This window comes from Halichoerus grypus, chromosome 8 (genome assembly GCF_964656455.1).
Source record: "Halichoerus grypus chromosome 8, mHalGry1.hap1.1, whole genome shotgun sequence".
Lineage (NCBI taxonomy): Eukaryota > Metazoa > Chordata > Mammalia > Carnivora > Phocidae > Halichoerus > Halichoerus grypus.
In genome coordinates this window covers 9,897,494-9,917,423 of record NC_135719.1, presented here as the reverse complement: position 1 = coordinate 9,917,423, position 19,930 = coordinate 9,897,494, and the positions used below count along the sequence as shown (strand labels likewise).

General features: G+C 43.1%; 1 protein-coding gene across 10 annotated transcripts in view; it reads left to right on the top strand.

Moving 5' to 3' along the window:
- Positions 1–3,791: 3,791 nt before the first annotated feature.
- The window catches only part of AKAP13 (A-kinase anchoring protein 13), a 322,213-nt gene continuing 306,074 nt past the window's right edge, over positions 3,792–19,930 (top strand). For 8 of the 10 annotated variants that reach the window (XM_078078916.1, XM_078078917.1, XM_078078914.1 and 5 more), the window contains exon 1: positions 3,793–3,989. The gene's annotated coding sequence lies outside the window, so the exon portion shown is untranslated. Of the gene's footprint in view, positions 3,990–19,930 lie in introns of all 10 variants that reach the window. The other 2 variants (XM_078078910.1, XM_078078912.1) reach the window with 1 other exon arrangement.

The following is a 19,930-nucleotide window of genomic DNA, read 5'->3' as shown; positions in this document are numbered from 1 at the left end:
AGCCCGATGCGGGACTCGATCCAGGGACTCCAGGATCATGACCTGAGCCGAAGGCAGTCGCTTAACCAACTGAGCCACCCAGGCGCCCCTAAAACCCTGGTCTTTCTTCCTTCCTTCCTTCCTCCCTCCCTTCCCTCCTGTTTATTTATTTAAATAATCTCTACACCTAACATGGGGCTCGAACTCATGACCCTGAGATCGAGAGTTGCATGTTCCCACCCACTGAGCCAGCCAGGTGCCCGAAGTCCTGGTCTTCCTAATACAAGAAGAACTTAAGTCAGAGAGGCAAGGCACTCTGACACCCTAAGAGCCAGGATGTAAACCAGCAAGACCTTTTTAGAGGACTATTTGCAGTGAATGCACATCAAGATCCCTAAAAATGTTAATACTGTCTAAGGTGGCAATAATCGTAATGATAAATGCCATTTGCTACGCATTTATCTGTAATTCAAAATGTAACTGTTCTGTTTTTTTCAACATTGGTTAGTTTCTGCCTGCAGAATTTTTGAAATGTGTGATAGGCATATATTCTGAACAAGGGATCAGTTGCTTAAACAGCTCTTTCCCAAGCACCCACTCCGTTGATAGGCTGAGCCCTTACCATCCTAAATGGGGATGGGGAGTGCGGGCAGGTGAGAGAACCCAAGTGTGCCGTTCTAAATTGGATTTAGTAACTTTTTCTTAGTTTTCAACCCTTGGAAGATAAGCTGTGCCAATCACTAGCTATGTGATTTGGAACAAATTACTTAGTTTTCTCTAAGCTTGAGTGACTTTTAAAAGGGGGATAATAGCGCCAGCCCAGCGCTGTGCAAAATAAATGAGGTAGTACAAGGGAAAGAGGTACAGTGAGGGAATTATGGCCCCAGCCACATGTTGTGGTTTAGAACAAAATCCCAGATGGAGACTCTATATGTGAATTAATCAATCTGACCTGTACTGTGTGCGGCAATAGCCACCAGCCACATGTGCGGCTTTTGAGCATTTGAAACGTGGCAAATCTGAACTTGGGTGTGCTGTGTCACATACACACTGGATTATTTTGAAGTCTTAGTATGATAAAAAGAATGCAAAATACATTGCGCTCTCTCCCTCTCTGACAAATAAAGAAATAAAATCTTTATTATTATTTATTTATTTATTTGACAGAGACAGACACAGCGAGAGCAGGAACACAAGCAAGGGGAGTGGGAGAGGGAGAAGCAGGCTTCCCGCGGAGCAGGGAGCCCGACGTGGGACTCGATCCCAGGACCCTGGGATCATGACCCGAGCCGAAGGCAGCCGCTCAACGACTGAGCCACCCAGGTGCCCCAATAAAATCTTAAAAAAAAATAAAGTTAACAAGACATGTAAGTCAACTGGATAGATAGTACAGAGATATAGAATCCTCCCAGTGCTTGATAAGGCCCTGGCATCTGTCTTGGCTTATAAAGTTACTCAAGGAAAGTGAGGAAATCACTAAACCCCACATCACTTTCTGGTGAAATGGGGCACACTGGATGGAGATATTTGGTGTACTTTGGAAGAACAAATCTTTAGTATCAGGGACACTCAGTTTGAGGACCCCTCACAGTAGCTTGGTCGGTACAAATGCACTCATGCAGACGTTTTGAGATCTTCCTGTTCCCACAGGCACTATGATAGATGCAAGAGAGAGGGGGGTAAACAAACAGACTTCAGGGAGCTTACATGTTAGTGGGGGGAGAGAGGTAATAAGCACACAAATAAGCTATTTTCAGACTGGGGTAAATGCTATGGAACAATTTGAGTCATATGACTGAGAGGGACTAGTGGAGGATGGGTTATTTTAGATAGGGCAGCCAAGGATGTTTCCTTAGGGCTTCCCAAAGAAGACGCAGAGCTCAGCTGTCTAGAAAATTTAGAGAAGACCCTTGCTTCTCAAGGTAGGGTCCCAGACCAGCAGTATCAGTATCACCTGGGAACTTGTTAGATAGGCAGAATTCCAGATCCCACCCCAGACCTACTGTGTCCGAATCCACATTTAACAAAATCGCCCAGGTGATTTGTAGCACAGTAAATTTTGAAAAGTGCTGGGCTCGAGACCACTGGATGCAGCATGCAGCCCACCAGAAAGGTGTAAATCCTGCTGAGGCAGGGAGCATGGAATGATGTTGTCAGCAGTCACTAGAAAGATGACCTGGTAACATTTATTTGCTGATGCCTTTGTAACGGAGCAGTCAGGCTCTAGGAGAAGACCCTGGGATTATCACATATGACAGTCTAAGTGATATTCTGGGTTAGCTCCCTTGCTTTACAGGAGACTAAAGCTCTTGAGGAATGGCCTGTTCATGGTGGGCTCCTTTGTGGCAGAGTCTGGTCTAGGATCTAGGAGACTCCTTTCTCCATGCCGCCTTTCAAATAATGGCAAGGACAGAATAAAGTAAGTGTTGAGGAAGGTGGGCAGCATGATGAGGTGGTTGGAAAATAATTTCACGTGATGCACTGGGAATGTTTTTCATTCTGTGAAAGTGAACTAGGAAAATATATGTGAGAACCAGGTCCACTTACAGGGAAGCAAATTTCAGCTCAAGGCTAGGAGCATTTCTAAGATTTAAAGCCACCCCACAATGGAAGTGACTGATACACACACTAAGTATTCACAATACCCCTCTCTCAGGTATTCAGTCCCTGGCAGAGAGCTTGCCTGGATTAGGGTTTTCAAAGAGTCATGTTATGTTCTTTCTTTCTTTCTTTTTCTCTTTCTTTCTTCCTTCCTTCCTCTCTCTCTTTCTTCCTTCCTTTTGCCATATCCTATACCAGTATTTTTTAAATGGAAATAAAAAATATATGTGTAAACTGTGCAAAGTGCACTTAATCTTAAGCCTCCACCGTCTAGATCAAAATACAGAACACTTCCAGCCCCTCTCCTGCTCCTTCTCAGTCAATAATCCTTCTACCCCTAGGTAACCACTGTTTTTACTTCAATCACTATCGATTTGCACGTTCTTGAACTGCATATAAAGTGTCATTTTTTACTTAATATTTTTAATTAGATTCACTTTTTAATAGCTTTCTATTTGATCTAAGAAATAACATCAATGAAATGATGGTCTGATGTGATAGGTATTTTTCCTCCTAATACACAGTAAAATACACACTGAAACACACACACACAGACACACACCTATCAAAATGAAGTTTCTTAGAACCAATGGACCACACTTCGTTTCTCAAAAGCCACCAGATGATTTCTGAGGTCCTTTGCAACTGAAGATTGTGATCGAGTAGCCAAAAGTTCACGGAATGCCTTGTCAAAATCTTGATGCCGCCAGAGAGCCATCCTTGCATCCAACGATCCATCCATCTAAAACACTTGTTGAGTATTTACAATGACGCTCAGAGGCACGGACCCACAGAAGACTAAGCCCCACTTTCCGATTGCAAGTGGAAAGAGTAAATTATTTCAGTCCGTGTGGTAACTGTTACAGTCAGGTAAGCACCGGCACACAGAGGCAAGGCGGTTTCCGGAGACAGGGCGGAGAGGAGAGGGTGGGTGGGCATTTTCCAGAGAAGTCTCCGCCGGCCACCCAACTCAGATCACTTTGCAGCGGCGGGCAACCTCAGCCTTCCTTAGCAACCCGAACGCACCGCCCAAGTGCCTTCCTATTGGTCTCCTGGAGCTTGATGGGCAGCTCTGCAGTGCAATCCCAGCTCGCGGCCCCTGGCTCCGCGCTTACTCACGGGAGGGCTCGTAGGCGTTAGCGCCCTCCCCAGGTGCCCCGCCCATGCCCGAGCGGCTTGTGGCGCATGCGCGGGCGGGCTGGAGCTGTGTGCAGGGCCAGCGCGGAGCCGGAGCAGCCGCGGTGAAGCTCCTGGGCACCGCTGAGACCGCTGTGCCCGCTCGTCGCCTCGGCCGCCGCTGCCTCAAGCCGTCGCCGCCGCCGGGTGAGCGACTGCCTATTGTCCTTCTCGGCGGCGAAGGTGCGGAGCTGCTCCGGCTGGGCCCGCGGGGGAGCCCCGGGCGCCGCACGGTGAGAGCGCAACTTAGTTGGCGGAGTTGGGGGAAGTTTTGTGATTTGGGGAGGGGTCGCGGGCGAGGCGCGAGGGCCTCTCCCCCTGCGGCCGCTCCTCGGGGCCGTGGCCGGGACCGGAGCCGGGAGGGGGGCGGGGCCGCGGGGCGAGGAGGGGGCGGGCGAGGGATGAAGGGGCGGTGGGGGCGCCCCCCGGCCCCCTCCTCCCCCCGCGTTGCCCCCTCGCTCATTGTCTGCTCCCGGGCTGCGGCGCGCCTCCCCACACCCGCAGCCCGGCTTCGGGGCCGCAGCCGCTCCCGGGGCGGGGGGCGCGGCCGCGGGGGTCCCCTCGAGCGAGGCCGGCTCTCCCGGCGCCGGGAGCCGCGGCCCCTTCGGGGTCCCTCCGTGGTCCCTCCGTGGTCCCTCCGTGTTGCCGGGTTCCGTGAACAAGTGCTGCGGACGCGAGGGAGCGGCTCCCCCGGGCCGACGCGGACGGTAAACACTCCGGGCCGCGCCCGCCTTCGGGGGGCGCCTTCTGCGCCCGCTCCCGGGCCGCGCGGGTCGGGGCCGCGCCGGCGGAGGGGACCCGCGTTGGGACTGTGCAGCGGGCTCAGCTCTCCACCGAGTTCAAGTGCAGCCATACTTTGAGACCAAAACTTTTTTTTTTTTTTGGCTTACTTACTGACACTATATATATATATATTTTGTTCAAAGTCAACCAATATGAGAAGGGTTTTTTTTTTTAATGGGGAAAACCCTCAATTTTTCTTCCCCAGAAGATAGGATAGACAGGTTTTTTACATTTTGTTTTTTTGGAAATACGTAGTTTTTACAGCAAAATGATTTCATCACATTTAACTTTTTAAATGTTACTGTGAACTGAGGAATTCACAATGAAAGTTGGATTGAGCAATATTTTGGTGTTCTCAGCTTTTACACTCCTGGGTGAAGTTATTTTGGGAGTTTATTGCCTCAGGCATATACAACTAAAGGAAAAAGCAGTGTGCCTTTTTTTCTTATTCCAATACACCCCCTCCCTTTGTTTTTTTGAAGAAGCATCTTACTCTGTTTTTCTAAACTGTTGGGATTGTCCAGATCAGAACAAATGCTGCGTGCAGTTTTTGAAAGATGATTGCGAGTTTGTAAAGGAGTTATGATCAGCTGAGATAAATCACTGTTCTAGTTCCTGTATTCCTTGGTCTCTTGGGAGATTTGCAGCCTGAATTAAATACAAGCCTTGTCAGGTTTGGGGTTCGATTCTACTGAATTTGGTTCTTTTGGCTTATGATGTGAGAATAATTTGGCTTATGATGTTTAAATCCCCCAGGTGGAACTAGTTTAAGTGTCTGTCAAGTTGGTAGTGGAACAGAATGACCAGAATGTGTTAATACCCGTTTTTATATCCCATTGCCGTCTGCTAAATTAAAAAGAAAAATTTGAGAAATACTCTGTGTGTCAGTTTGATTGACTTTTCATTGGAAGTGAGTAATGTGGGGAGGTGTTCCTGGGTTTTTCTGGTTTGGTTGGCCTTGTTTTGCTTTGAAAAACCAACTTGCCTCACCTGATGAAGCTAAAGAAAAATGTCTTTATGGCTTAAGCATTGTACTTTTAAACTACAGCAACAAGGTCACTTATAGGAGTCACAATTCTTGCTCTTACAACTTTTCTTCCTGGTTGTGCAGTTGTGCGTGCCTACATGGGACGAGTGTGTGGATGGAGGTTGACAGAGGTTGCGAGGGTTGTCAGGGAGGGACATGATGTAAACAAATACAGCTTACAACAGAACTGACAAGTAGGCCAGTTGCTTTTCTTCTCTGAGCTGTGATACAATGTTATACATACTTTTGTTTTAGGATTTCTCACACACTTCATTTATTTGCCTGACTAATGGTAACTGTACATGTAGTATAAATGGACTCCTCCTCTAGTCTGTTAACTCTTTGAGGGCTGTGATGGGCCTTATTTCTTAGTTTTGTCCCCTCTTTGCCAGGAAGGATTCTTAACACACTGCAGGTGTGCAGTATGTGTTTGAAATGGGTGACGCTTGGTACTAAGCTAGTGACTGTGCACATAGAACCACTAACTCTGGGAACTTGCCCCAAATGGCAGTTCACTTGGCAGATCTGTGATGAAATTTAGTAAAAGGATTTCAAACCTCTCTTTTTTAAATGTTAATTACTGCTTGAAAAGAAGTGAAGTTTAAATAGTGCCCTATGGATTTTCAAAATGTGGTTCTCATTTAGAAGTTTTCTCCCTTTTCTGATGAAATGATTAAGACTGCTGGACAAATCATTTCACATCTCTGCCTAGGTTCTTCTATTGTGAAATGGGGAGGTAGCACAGTTTTGAAGAATACACATTTTTTTGTAGCTAGGTACATTTGAGTTCTGATCCCTACACTTCCATTGACTAGTTGTGAGCCTTGAGCAGGTCACTTAATCCTTCAGAGCCTCTGTGTCCTACCAAAAGGTGTAGTAACATACTTTGCAGGGTTCTTTGGAATAACTGAAACTATGTGAGGCACTTAACAGTGTGCCAGACATTGAGTAGCTGCCTATTACCTGGTAGCTGTAATGATAATAATTTTGATACCTTTTTATGTGATTTGAAGCAGTTTTAAAAGTCTGATGCTTCTGAGTTATTCTGAGCTATTTCTTTCATAAAGAAGGAATCCTTCTGAGAATTGAGTGTCTTTAGTTGAATGCATTTTTTTTTTTTTTTTTAAGGAGCTAGTTGAACTGAATGTTAATAGAAACTTATCTTCTCATTGACCTTAACAGGGGTTTGAGTAGAATTTGCAGAGTAGCTTGGTAGGGTATGACTGTGCATTTATGGTGTTTAGGAAATGGTGAGAGACGGATTGTTTTCAACACTTGTAATAGGATATCCAAGTTATTTAGTCAGTTCCAGCTTTTGTACCTTATTTTACTTCAGTCTTGAAAAATAATTGATAGGGATTATGACTACATTTTTTCAAACTCATGTAAGATGGAACTGGACTGGGGGTTAACACAGTGTGAGCACAATTCTGCTGTGTTAGCAAATAGCTCACTTCCCCTTCAAGATAACACCTTTGAAGGTGCCACCATTTGCGGAAGGAAGCAGTGATTTAAATCTGTTATGCCAGTTCAGTTTACACTATTCACAGTACCAAATGGAATAGATATATTCTAGAACCTGTAATCAGGACATTTCTATATATTGAATCTCATCTTTCCATTAGTTTTCTTATAAAATGAGGGTAAAAAGTTAGACATGGAGGGTTATAGTAAACCTTCAAAAATTTTATCTGATCGGACTCACAGATTGAAGAAAAAACATACGTGACAAAGCTAGATGAATAAACTTGGACTTTTTGATAATTCTTTCTTTTAAAGTTAATACTTAAGTGCACTTGAACAGACTTGGTTATTACTGATGGGGACAGGGGTCCATTTGGAAGCAGTGCTCCTGAGTCATTGTCAGCTTGTCTTACCACTGTAAATGAGGAGAGAGGGGGAAGGTGTTAGTGGAAGGAATTTCATTTCCTTCATACGTCCTCCCACTTATGGTCTTGAAGTCCACCTATGGGTTGATTGGGACATAATAAATAGAAGATGAATAGATAACCCATTTTGTCAGCCCTTGCTGGGAGGATGGACAACCTGGTACTGAATATTTATGTGGAACAATAGTGTGCTTTCCTTTTTTACCTCTTCAGAGCTGTGTTCAGAGCCTGGCAAAGGTGGATATCAATGTGTTTCTGTGATGTGGGTATTGGGGTGGGGAATAGGAAGAAGTGTGAGGAATTAACCATTTATGTCACTCTGTAGGCTCTTCTTTTGGAAACCATGCTTTTGAATTTTCACTTCTGATAATATCATAAGCCCATATTTGGCCATAGCCTCTACCATCCAAAATGGCCAGTTATTCCTGAATGGTTAGGAATTAAGTAGGTATGTCACACTGTAACTGATTTGCCTTTTAGACAACTAAAGATGTCAAGTTAGGGAAAAGCATGTAGGAGTTATGTGAAGAATTTTGTAGAACCCAAGATGATTCTATGATGGTGATCTCTACTGAAAAAAAGCACATGGTATGCAGCCACATGTCTGACTTCACATCCAAACTTTGCTATTTATTGACTGTGTGTCCTTGAGCAAGCCACTTCATCTGTCTCACACATAAGATCCTTGTAAACTAAAAACAAATGTAATATTAATCATCTCCTATCACATACTACTGTTGCGAGAAACAAATAAGGTAGAATACGATACAAATGCTATGCCATTTTGTAACTTTATTGGTTGGCTACTGGTTTGGATAAAATTAAAATCCTAGTTGAAAAGAGGAAAACATCCTACTATGTTGGTTTTTCTTTTTCTTTTTTTTTTAAATAAAAGATAATTAAAATATGCTGTAATTATTGTCATTCTCCTTGCTTGGGAAAATTGATACGTCTTACTTTGGCTCTTTTCAGTTTTCCTTTTATAACATTTGTCATGGAGTATTTTTCTAAACTCTAAAGAAATTTTAGTTCACAGTGCTTGCTGTTAGACCCAAGTTACTGTGAAATCACAGGAACTGATGGTCGATGCCAATTCTTGAAGTCAGGTTAAACCACAATGAACAGCGAACAAAGAATGTCAATATTTCAAGAGTATAAAAGAAGCTAGTGTAGTTGTCTGATGTTTATGGACTCATTTTCTAAAATGATGTTTTCAGTTGGTTTACTCAGATCGGGAGTCTGCCTCGTCTGTGCCAGATGTTCTACTCTGTCTTACCTACCTACATTTCTTATTTAATTTTGGGGAAGAAAAAGCTATGCGGCAGGCATTATTAAGCTGTTTAAGTATGGGGAAACAGCCCCCAAAGTGATTTGACAGTGATCACATAGCTATTAAACTAAAATTTGAACTCAGATAATTCTGGCTCCAAAGGCTAGGCATTTCACAATATTGATTGCTATCACCTGGAAAGAATACATTTTTAAAACAAATCAAGGGGCGCCTGGGTGGCTCAGATGGTTGGGCATCTGCCTTCAGCTCAGGTCGTGATCCCAGGGTCCTGGGATCGAGCCCCGCGTCAGGCTCCCTGCTTGGAGGGGAGCCTGCCTGTCCCTCTCCCTCTACTGTTCCCCCTGCTTGTGCTCTCTTGCTCTCTCTGTCAAATAAATAAATAAAATCTTTAAAAAAATAAAAAGTAAATCAAGTTTATTGAAATACTATTTATATGATAAAATGTGCCTATTTTAAGTATATAGAGTTTGATGAGTTTTGTCAAATGTATCCATGCAGATAACAGCACAGTCAAAATACGGAGCATTTCCATCATTCCAGAGAAGTTCCCTTGCAACTCTGGCCAGTTTCTCCCCTCAACCCTCACCCATTCCCTACCTCACCATAGGCAACCACTAGTCTGCTTTCTGTCATTGTAGTTTTGTCTACATGAGGGGTCCTCAAACTATAGCCCCCAGGCCAAATCTGGCCTACTGCCTCTTTTTGTGAATAAAGTTTTATTGGGACATAGCCATGCTCATTTGTCTGTGGCTGATTCGGTGCTGCAGTGACAGTAGAATAGTTGGCCCACAAAGCCACACATTCACTGTCTGGCCTTTTACAGAAAATGTTTGCTGATCTTTGTGTTCCTCATAACCAAATGCATTGGTCACATTTAAGAAAATTAACAATTCTTTTTTTTTTTTTTTTTAAAGGTTTTATTTATTTGACGGAGAGAGAGACAGCGAGAGAGGGAACGCAAGCAGAGAGAGAGGGAGAAGCAGGCTTCCTGTGGAGCAGGGAGCCTGATGTGGGGCTTGATCCCAGGACCCTGGGACCATGACCTGAGCCGAAGGCAGACGCTTAACGACTGAGCCACCCAGGCACCCCTAAAGATTTATTTTAGAGAGAGAGCATGCGCGAGAGCGGGGGGGGGGGGGGGAGGGGAGGGGCAGAGTGAGAGAGAGTCTTAAGCAGACTCACACTGAGTGCAGAGCCCCATGCAGGGCTTGATCTCAGGACCCTGAGATCATGACCTGAGCCAAAACCAAGAGTTGGACGCTTAACTGACTGAGCCACCCAGGCGCCCTGAGAGTTCTATATATATTCTAGAATCAGATACATGATTATTGTCTGCAAATACTTTCTTCTAGTCTGTGGCTTATCTTTTTATTCTCTTAATGTCTTTTGAAGAGCAGTTCTTACTTTTGATAATGTTGAAGTTGTTTTTTCTTTCATGGATCATGTTTTTGGTGTAATATCTGAGGCATCTTTGCCTGACCTAAACAGAAAGACTTTCCCTATATTTTCTCCCAGAAGTTTTATAGTTTAAAATTTTACATTTAGGTTTATGATTCACTTTAATTTTTCTAAATGGTTCAAGGTATGGATTGAGATTTATTTTTTCGCTTTTAGATAAGCAGTAGTTCCAGCAATTTTTTTTTTTTTTAAAGGATTTTATTTTATTGTTTGAGAGAGCATGTGTGAGAGCAGAGGAAGGGTCAGAGGGAGAGGGAATGAGAGAATCTCAAACAGACTCCCTCCCCACTGAGCATGGAGCCCCATATGGGACTCCATCTTGTGACCCTGAGATCATGACCTGAGCCGAATTCCAGAGTTGGGTGCTTAACCGACAGCCACCCAGGTGCCTCCAACCCTGGTTTTTGAAAAGACTTTATTTATTGTATTACCTTTGTTGAAAGTCAATTGATCATATACCTGTTGGTCTAACTCTGGATTCTGTATTCTGTTACATTGATCTGAGTCTTTCATTTCACCATTACCACACTGTTGATTATTGTACGTTTATAGTAAATCTTGAAATCAGGTAATGTGGTTTCTGTAGTTGTGTTACTTTTTCAGAAATGTTTTTGAGTATTCTAGTTGCTTTGCCTTTCCACATTTTAGAATCAGCTTGTTGATCTCTGTAATCCTGCTGGGATTTTTGATTGGCATTGTGTTGAATCTGTAAATTGGGAGAATTGACATCTTAATGATATTGAGCCATGAACATGGTACATCCCAGGACTGTTTCTGATATTTTCATTTGTGTTTTGTAGTTTTCAGTAATTGGATCTTGCATATATTTTGTAAGATTTATATATGTACCATGTTTTCTGGTGCTGTTGTAAATGATGCTTCTAAAATTTCAATTTCCAGTTGTTCATTGCTAGTACATAGAAATAGGGTTGAATTTCATATGCCATCCTTGTATCTTACAACCTTGCTAGACTCAGTTTTGGTTCTAGAAGCCTTTTTGTAGATTCTTTGAGATTTTCTACATAGATAGTAGTGTCATCAGCAAATATAGGTAGTTTGATTTCTTCCTTTGCAGTCTGTATGTTTTTTATTTCTTGCTTTATTGAACTGGCTAGGACCCCCAGTATGATGCTGAATAGGCGTTTTAAAAGTGGACATTCTTTCCTCATGTTAGGGAGCAGAAAACATTCAGTGTTTCACCATAAATAGGATGTTACAGGCATACTCTACAGAGAATGTGGGTTCGATTCCAGACCACTGCAATAAAGTGAGTATCACAGTAAAGTGAGTCAAATTAATTTTTTGGTTTTCTATTACATGTAAAAGCTATGTTTATATTGTAGTTTATTAAGTGTGTAAAAGCATTCTGTTTTAAAAAAAGGATATACCCTAATTAAAAATACTTTATTGCTAAAAGATGCTGACCATCATCTGAGCTTTCAGTGATTTCTAATCACCAATCACATATAATCATAAATATAATCACAATGCACAAGCTTGAAATACGACTGCAAGATTTACCAAATTATGACACAGAGACACAAAGTGAAGGAAATGCTGTTGGAAAAGTGGCTCTGAGAGACTTGCTTGATGGAGGGTTGCCACAAACCTTCGATTTGTAAACATGCAGTATCTGTGAAGTGCGATAAAACGAGGTATGCCTGTATTTGTATTTTGTTTTTGTATGTGTCCTTTATCAATTTGAAGTTCTTTCCTGTTTCTAGTTTGCGGAGAGTTTTTATCATGAATGGATATTGAATGTTGCCAAAGGCTTTCTCTGCCTCTTTTGGGATGATCATGTGTTTTTTTCTTCTTTACTCTGTTGAACGATGTCTGATTTTGGAACTTTGAACTAGCCTTGTATTTTTGTGGTAATCCTGGGTTGGTCATGATGTTTTCTTCATGCCTTGTTGGATTCAATTTGCTACTGAATTTTTTTTATTTCTTCCATTTGTCTTCTATTTATGTTCATTAAAAAATTCTTGACTGTATATATAATACTCATAATAGTTGTTAAGGTTTCTGTTAATCCCATTATGTCTGTTTCTGTGGACTGATTTTTATTTTGGGTCAAGTTTTCTTCTTTGCATGTCTAGTAATTTTTTCTTGGGTTCTGGAAATGGTGAATTTTAAGTTGTTGATTGCTGGATTTTGCTCTTTTAAAGCAGGATTTCTCGACCTTGGTCTTACATTTTGGGCCACGTAATTCTCTGTTTGCGGGCTGTCCTGTGCTTTGGAGGATGTTTAGCATTATTCCTCGTGCACTAGATGCCAATTGTGATAACCAAAATTACCTCCAGACACACCGAAAGTCCCCTGGTAGGGGGTAGAAATCATCCCTAATATGAGAGGCACTGCTTTAAAGAGGATTGGATTTTGTTTTTGCAGGTTAAGTTATTTGCATGGTACTTCTTAGGCTAATTTCTGAACTTTGTAGGATTGGTCTAGAGGAGCTCTTACTCTAAGGCTGTTTCACTCCATTAATTAATCATGAACCTTCTAGTTTCCATTGAAGAGTTGGATGTTTTCTGCTCTGACTGGTCAGAATATGAATGTCTGCCAGCCCTGTGCCAACTCTGGGATTATTTAGCTTATAGTTCGTGGGTCATTCTTTGCCTGACCCCATAGATTTTTCAATATGCATGTATAGCTTACTATTCAATATCAGACTCAAGGAGGCTTCTTGTCCTGAGTTTTGAGATTCCTTAGCCTTCCCAAACTCTTAGGTCTTACTTCTCAACTTGACAAGATTGCCATGCTTTGCTCAGGATCGTCCTCATTGCACCATGCTCCAGCGTGCCTCCAGGCCGAGAAAGCTGGTTGTGGGGCTCATCTCTGTTCCCTTCTGTTAGGGATTGCAGTCCTTTGCTCCTGTTGTCCAGTGTCTAAGAGATGTTGCCTTATATATTTTGTCTGTTTTTCTAGTTGTTGGAGGGGTTGTTGGCAGGATAAGTCTGGATCCAGTTACTTCCATGTTTGGAAACTGAAGTCTCTTTGAAGAGTATACTTTATTGGTGGTGCTGAAAGGCTTGTTATAGGATTCTTCAAATATTGGGGGCTGTAAATATCAAAGAAACATTTCTTAAATGTCTGCTGTCTGTAGCTCAGCCCTTACCTGGTGGGGAATACAGAAAAGTAGATTATCTTCCAGGTGAGGAGGGACATACATAGTGCATACATAAGATTAATCAAAGATGTGAAATGCTCTAGTGATGAACAGAAAGAAAAATCAGTGTGGTCTGATACTTTAATACAGAAATGCATTCTTTTACATTCTTGTTCTTTAGTGTATATGTATAATTCAGTTTTATGGCACTCAGTCAATGGAAGAGTACTGGTTCTTTCAGATGCATTTGGCAACTTATTTGCTATGTGGCTTTAGGTGGCTCAGTTTTCTCATTTGTAAAATGGGCATGCAACATCCCTTGTAGTGTTTGTTAATTTATTCAACACATTTGGGTGCCTTCTGTATGTAAGGTCCTGTTCCAGGTGGGGATTCAGTGACACATAAGAGGCAGTTGCTGCCATCAAGGAGCTGACATTCTAGTAAGGGGAAGTGGCGATAAATAAGTGATGGTGGCGCCTGGGTGGCTCAGTCGGTTAAGCGTCTGCCTTCGGCTCAGTTCATGATCCCGGGGTCCTGGGATTGAGCCCCGCGTCGGGCTCCCTGCTCGGCAGGGAGTCTCCCTATCCCTCTCCTCCCTGCTCATGCTCTCTCTCTCACTATCTCTGTCTCTATCTTTGTCTCTCAAATAAATAAAATCTTTTAAAAAAAGATAAATGAACAGTTTTGACGATGTATGGGAGTGATGATTTTAGGAAGAATATGAAGAGTATTGGCAGAAATTGGTGTGGTCAAACAAGATCTTCTGGAGGAGATGAGATTTGAGCAAAGACCTGAAGGGAGTGAAGGAGCAAGCCACCTGAAGATCCCTGGGTATTCCGGGCAGAAGGAACATCAAGGGCGAAGAGCTTGAGGTGGGAGTACAAACAAGGAGGTTGGTGTGGCCGGAATGGGGCAAGGAAGGGGAACCATAGGAGATAATGTGTAGGAGGCAGAGGCCACATCACATTGGCTTTTAAGGATGACGAGAAAGCACTGAAAGGTTTGAGGAAGGAATAACAAGAGCTGATTTCGGTTTTAAAAGTCATTGTGCATGTAGGGAACAGGAGTGGAAACAGGGCGACCAAGAATTTTGCAGTAGTTCACTCTGGAGAAAGAGGGTGGTAGCTTGGGTTAGGTTAGCAGCGGTGAAAGTGGTGAGAAGTGGTTGGAAGCAGTATACATTTTGAAGAGAGAACTGATAGGATTATTTATGGATTGAAAAAAGGTTTTGAAGGGAAGAAAGCAATCCAGGATGATTCCCAATCCAGGATGTTTTCCTTGAACAACTGGGTGAATGGTGCTGTGGTTTCCTGAGAGGGTGGGGGGAAATGTGAGTTTGTTGAGAGGAGGAAATTGTTATTTCTCTTTTCTCGGATGTGCTAAGTTTGAGATCTGTGAGATTTTAAGTGAAGATATCCGTAAGTAATTGGATATGCAAATCTGGAGTTTGGGAATGAAGTTGGCACTGGATATAAGAATTAGAGACCCGTAGATAGAGAAGGGGGGGGTGGTTATTGTGAGAATTAGGGATATATAAACTTCTGGCACGTGGCAGGGTCACATGGCATGGTAGCTAGTAATAATAATGACAGTGGTAAACAACAACAACAACTGGGTATATCTAGGGGGGCAACCAATGAGTGAAGAAAGAAGGTAGTGACCTAAACAGTACCTTGCCTATTAAATCCAAGTCAGGATTGTAAACATGGTGAAAACTGTTCTTTGAGCATGAGAAAAATATTATTAGTGAAATCTGTTGTACATTTCCAATCTCTGAGGATAGCTGTGATTTTTAATGTGATGCAGGGGTGTCATTGTATATTTCACATATACATAATACAAGAGTCTGGAAGGAGGCTATTGCAAATTGTGTTCAAGGAGATGATAGGTAGAGGTATTTCTTACTTTCTAAATGTTCTGCAACATATATATTTTTCTTTAGTTTTTTTTTTTAAGTAGATGCTGCCCCCCACGTGGGGCTCAAACGCACAACCGGGAGGTCAAGAGTTGCACACATCACCGACTGAGCCAGCCAGGCGCCCTAGTCTTATTTTTAATAAAGGGAGTTAGTGTTTTTGGAGAGTCCTGCTCAGTTGGTGAGCTTCTGGGTAGATGAATTTCATTTGTTTGTGGTTGCTAAACACTGCTTCTTCCCCTAGCTGGGTCTTTGTGGTCTGTTGTCTTGAAACGTTGAGCCCTTGATCACAGGGGGCCATCAGGTAAGGGAGTAGTTGGTGGTTTTGATATGGGTCCATAACAGCTCCTTGGAAAATTGTTAGCACATGTTCTCCCCACCTGGCTAGATGTGGCACCGTTTTGTTCAAAGGGGACATTATTCAGCACTTGAAATTTGCTGGGTAGATCCCTTGAGATAAATTGAACTGAGCATGATATATGTTTTAAAAATTTGAATTATACTATCAGCCTTAACTTAGTTTTTTAGAGAAGTACTCCTTTTCTCAGGTGATAACTGCTAAAGGGGGTAGATATGTCAGGGGCTTTTTGCAAATTTGACATTTTCTGTAATTTGTGAATTGCTTCTAAAAACACTCAGTATTGTTTGAATGGTATCTGTAAATAAATCGACCTACCTGGTCTTGCCAGTTGAGTTCTGCTTTGTGTAAAGTAGGTGTGTTTCTGGAGTGGGAGAAGGTAGGCCCATTGTGTCATTGCATGGAAATAATTTCTGTTACCTTTTAGAAGTTGGAAGAAAATTTTTTTTTTTTGCCCCTTGGGTACTTTGTGCACAGCCTGGCTGGGCTCAGAATACAAAGGATCTCTGGATGCGACCTTGCAGTTTGGGAATTATTTAGGAAAAAAATGTGGCAACAAGAGTTGAGAACTAGAGTTCTAATTGTTCATTTGGTCACATGAGGCCTTTGGGGCCTGGCCGAGGTGCTTTCTCTGTTGGAGGATTAAGGATCTATATGGGTCAGTGGACAGGAATGACCGAAGCTTTTGCCTCGGCCCTCCTGCTAAAGTGGTGCTCTATGTGTGCCTGGAGCCGGGGGTGGTGTGTTTTTAAAGGACTCCTGCAGTCTAGAAAGATCTTTTGAGGCAGGCTAGTTCCTAAGAGGTGTTTTCTAAAAAAGTGAAGTCACTAAAAGAAAGACGAAGCTTTTGCATACTACCTATGTATTCTGTGTTCCTTTATAGTCTCTTAATTCCTTACAAGAACCCCATAAGATAGGTATTATTCCCTCCCCCTGAACTTTTTTTGATGAAAAAATGGGGGCTCAGAGATTTTACTTTGCCCTTTTCAGGTCAATGAACTAGAATTTTCATCCAGGACTTTGTGACTATGAACATACTCTGGTTTTATTATATATGCCATAAGTCACTTTTTTTTTAAAACTCTGATATAATTATATCCAGAATAACCAGCTTAAAATTCCAGCTTGTTCATGTTGTAAATAGAAAATCGTTGTGGTCTGCTCTTAGAATTTTCCTAGAATTCTTAAAAACATGCTGGGCTTCCATGTTTGTGCCTTGAAAGTAGCAGAAACTTAACCGGTAAAATTGTATTTTACTTCACATGCAGGAGTTTTGTGGATCAACATTAATAATTAACATTTACACACTCTTTCACGTATTCAGAGTGTTTTACAAACAGTTAATTAGTTCATGTTTAATCTATATTGGAAGTTGAAAAACCAGTTTAAGTTCATTTTAGCAGTACAGAAGTGTTCAGCGTGGGTGATAAGGAGTAAGTCTTCAGTGAGAAAAATGCAGGTATTGCACCATGCAATCTATGAAACCTCTTACCTCAACCCCCTTGCTCTGTGCCCAGATCCGCTTATATTAAGCATGTTTTTTGGGTGTACATCTGTTTAATGCAAAGGAATGGAATTATGTGAACTGAAGGAAAGACAGGGTTCAGGATGGTCAGGGAAGGACCTGGGTGAAATGATTCAGTGAACTGTATTGCACGTTTCTTTTCTGTAGTCCTTTAAATGTGAATTGTCCTTGCTTAATTCCTATGGGGGTTTTGAAGGACGGGAAGGGATTGGCACAGAGACTCTGGCAGATGAACAAAGTTGTTATACATGCTAATTTCTGGGAAAAATTCTTTTCTTTTTCCCTCCTGGCTCAGGAGATAATAACCCCGTAACTGAATACTTTGCTGGTTTCTTCACTACCACTTGTCACTTGATTCCATCTCTTCTCCCCTCTACCCCCAATAAAATGGCTTTTACTTGGCAAGGTTGTGTAGTGTGGAAAAGACTCGGAAGGAGACAAGCCCCAGTTCAGCAGCGTCTCTGTCACATAACTAGCTGGGCAACATTGAGCAGGTTACTGCTTTCTTCTGCCCCTGAGTTCTTTTGTTCGGTGAAATAACGTGTTAACCTTTTATTGAATGCCACGAGGGTGCGGAGGAGGATGTGAAACTCATGCTCTTGGATATGAAGCGGACAGAGGATATTTTAACATCAGTGAGGATTCTTCAAAGTTGCAGTGACTTCTTCCTTCCTACTTTGGTTGGAATAATTAAATTATTTTCTTGCTATTGTTGCCAACCACACTACTGCACTTTAAATATCTTTCTTTCTAATACAGAGCAATAAATAGAACCATTTGATAAATATTGTGTCTGGGTGATTTCCTAAGACAGGACGTTCAAGTTCCTTTTCATCATTGCTTATAGCCCGGTCAGAGGGACCTCTTCATGAATTTTTGTCTAGATGACCTTGCCAGGGAAACCTCAGTATGTGATGGCAGAAAGGAAAAGGATTCTGAGAGCTTGGATGTGTACCTGATTAAATTTTTATCATCAGTGGGAATCTGTTCTTTTAATGGGGCCAGATAGGAATGACCCTGAACTTTTCCGTCTACCAAATAGTGTTATTTTCAGGTCTTTCTCTTTTTCCCTCTTTCCCTTTTCTTGACCTCTGGAAAATCTGAAAACCTAAAGGTACGATAAATTGGCTTTTGAACCTTTTTGTAACATTAAATATACCCAGGTTTAAACTTCAACCTTTTCCACCAAGATTTCTGATAACTTGGAAGGAACATTGTACAGCTGGACCTTGAATAATGCTAGATGTGAACTTGGTCAGTGCAGGTCTCTGTCGCTGGTAGAATCTGTACAGTCTCGCCTGGTTTCTGAGCTTGGTCAGTGCAGGTCTCTGTCGCTGGTAGAATCTGTACAGTCTCACCTGGTTTCTGAGCTTGGTCAGTGCAGGTCTCTGTCGCTGGTAGAATCTGTACAGTCTCGCCTGGTTTCTGAGCTTGGTCAGTGCAGGTCTCTGTCGCTGGTAGAATCTGTACAGTCTCGCCTGGTTTCTGAGCTTGGTCAGTGCAGGTCTCTGTCGCTGGTAGAATCTGTACAGTCTCGCCTGGTTTCTGAGCTTGGTCAGTGCAGGTCTCTGTCGCTGGTAGAGTCTGTACAGTCTCCCCTGGTTTCTGAGCTTGGTCAGTGCAGGTCTCTGTCGCTGGTAGAATCTGTACAATCTCGCCTGGTTTCTGAGCTTGGTCAGTGCAGGTCTCTGTCGCTGGTAGAATCTGTACAATCTCGCCTGGTTTCTGAGCTTGGTCAGTGCAGGTCTCTGTCGCTGGTAGAATCTGTACAATCTCGCCTGGTTTCTGAGCTTGGTCAGTGCAGGTCTCTGTCGCTGGTAGAATCTGTACAATCCCGCCTGGTTTCTGAGCTTGGTCAGTGCAGGTCTCTGTCGCTGGTAGAATCTGTACAGTCTCGCCTGGTTTCTGAGCTTGGTCAGTGCAGGTCTCTGTCGCTGGTAGAATCTGTACAGTCTCCCCTGGTTTCTGAGCTTGGTCAGTGCAGGTCTCTGTCGCTGGTAGAGTCTGTACAGTCTCCCCTGGTTTCTGAGCTTGGTCAGTGCAGGTCTCTGTCGCTGGTAGAATCTGTACAATCTCGCCTGGTTTCTGAGCTTGGTCAGTGCAGGTCTCTGTCGCTGGTAGAATCTGTACAATCCCGCCTGGTTTCTGAGCTTGGTCAGTGCAGGTCTCTGTCGCTGGTAGAATCTGTACAATCCCGCCTGGTTTCTGAGCTTGGTCAGTGCAGGTCTCTGTCGCTGGTAGAATCTGTACAGTCTCGCCTGGTTTCTGAGCTTGGTCAGTGCAGGTCTCTGTCGCTGGTAGAATCTGTACAGTCTCGCCTGGTTTCTGAGCTTGGTCAGTGCAGGTCTCTGTCGCTGGTAGAATCTGTACAATCCCGCCTGGTTTCTGAGCTTGGTCAGTGCAGGTCTCTGTCGCTGGTAGAATCTGTACAATCTCGCCTGGTTTCTGAGCTTGGTCAGTGCAGGTCTCTGTCGCTGGTAGAATCTGTACAGTCTCGCCTGGTTTCTGAGCTTGGTCAGTGCAGGTCTCTGTCGCTGGTAGAATCTGTACAGTCTCGCCTGGTTTCTGAGCTTGGTCAGTGCAGGTCTCTGTCGCTGGTAGAATCTGTACAATCCCGCCTGGTTTCTGAGCTTGGTCAGTGCAGGTCTCTGTCGCTGGTAGAATCTGTACAATCTCGCCTGGTTTCTGAGCTTGGTCAGTGCAGGTCTCTGTCGCTGGTAGAATCTGTACAATCTCGCCTGGTTTCTGAGCTTGGTCAGTGCAGGTCTCTGTCGCTGGTAGAATCTGTACAGTCTCGCCTGGTTTCTGAGCTTGGTCAGTGC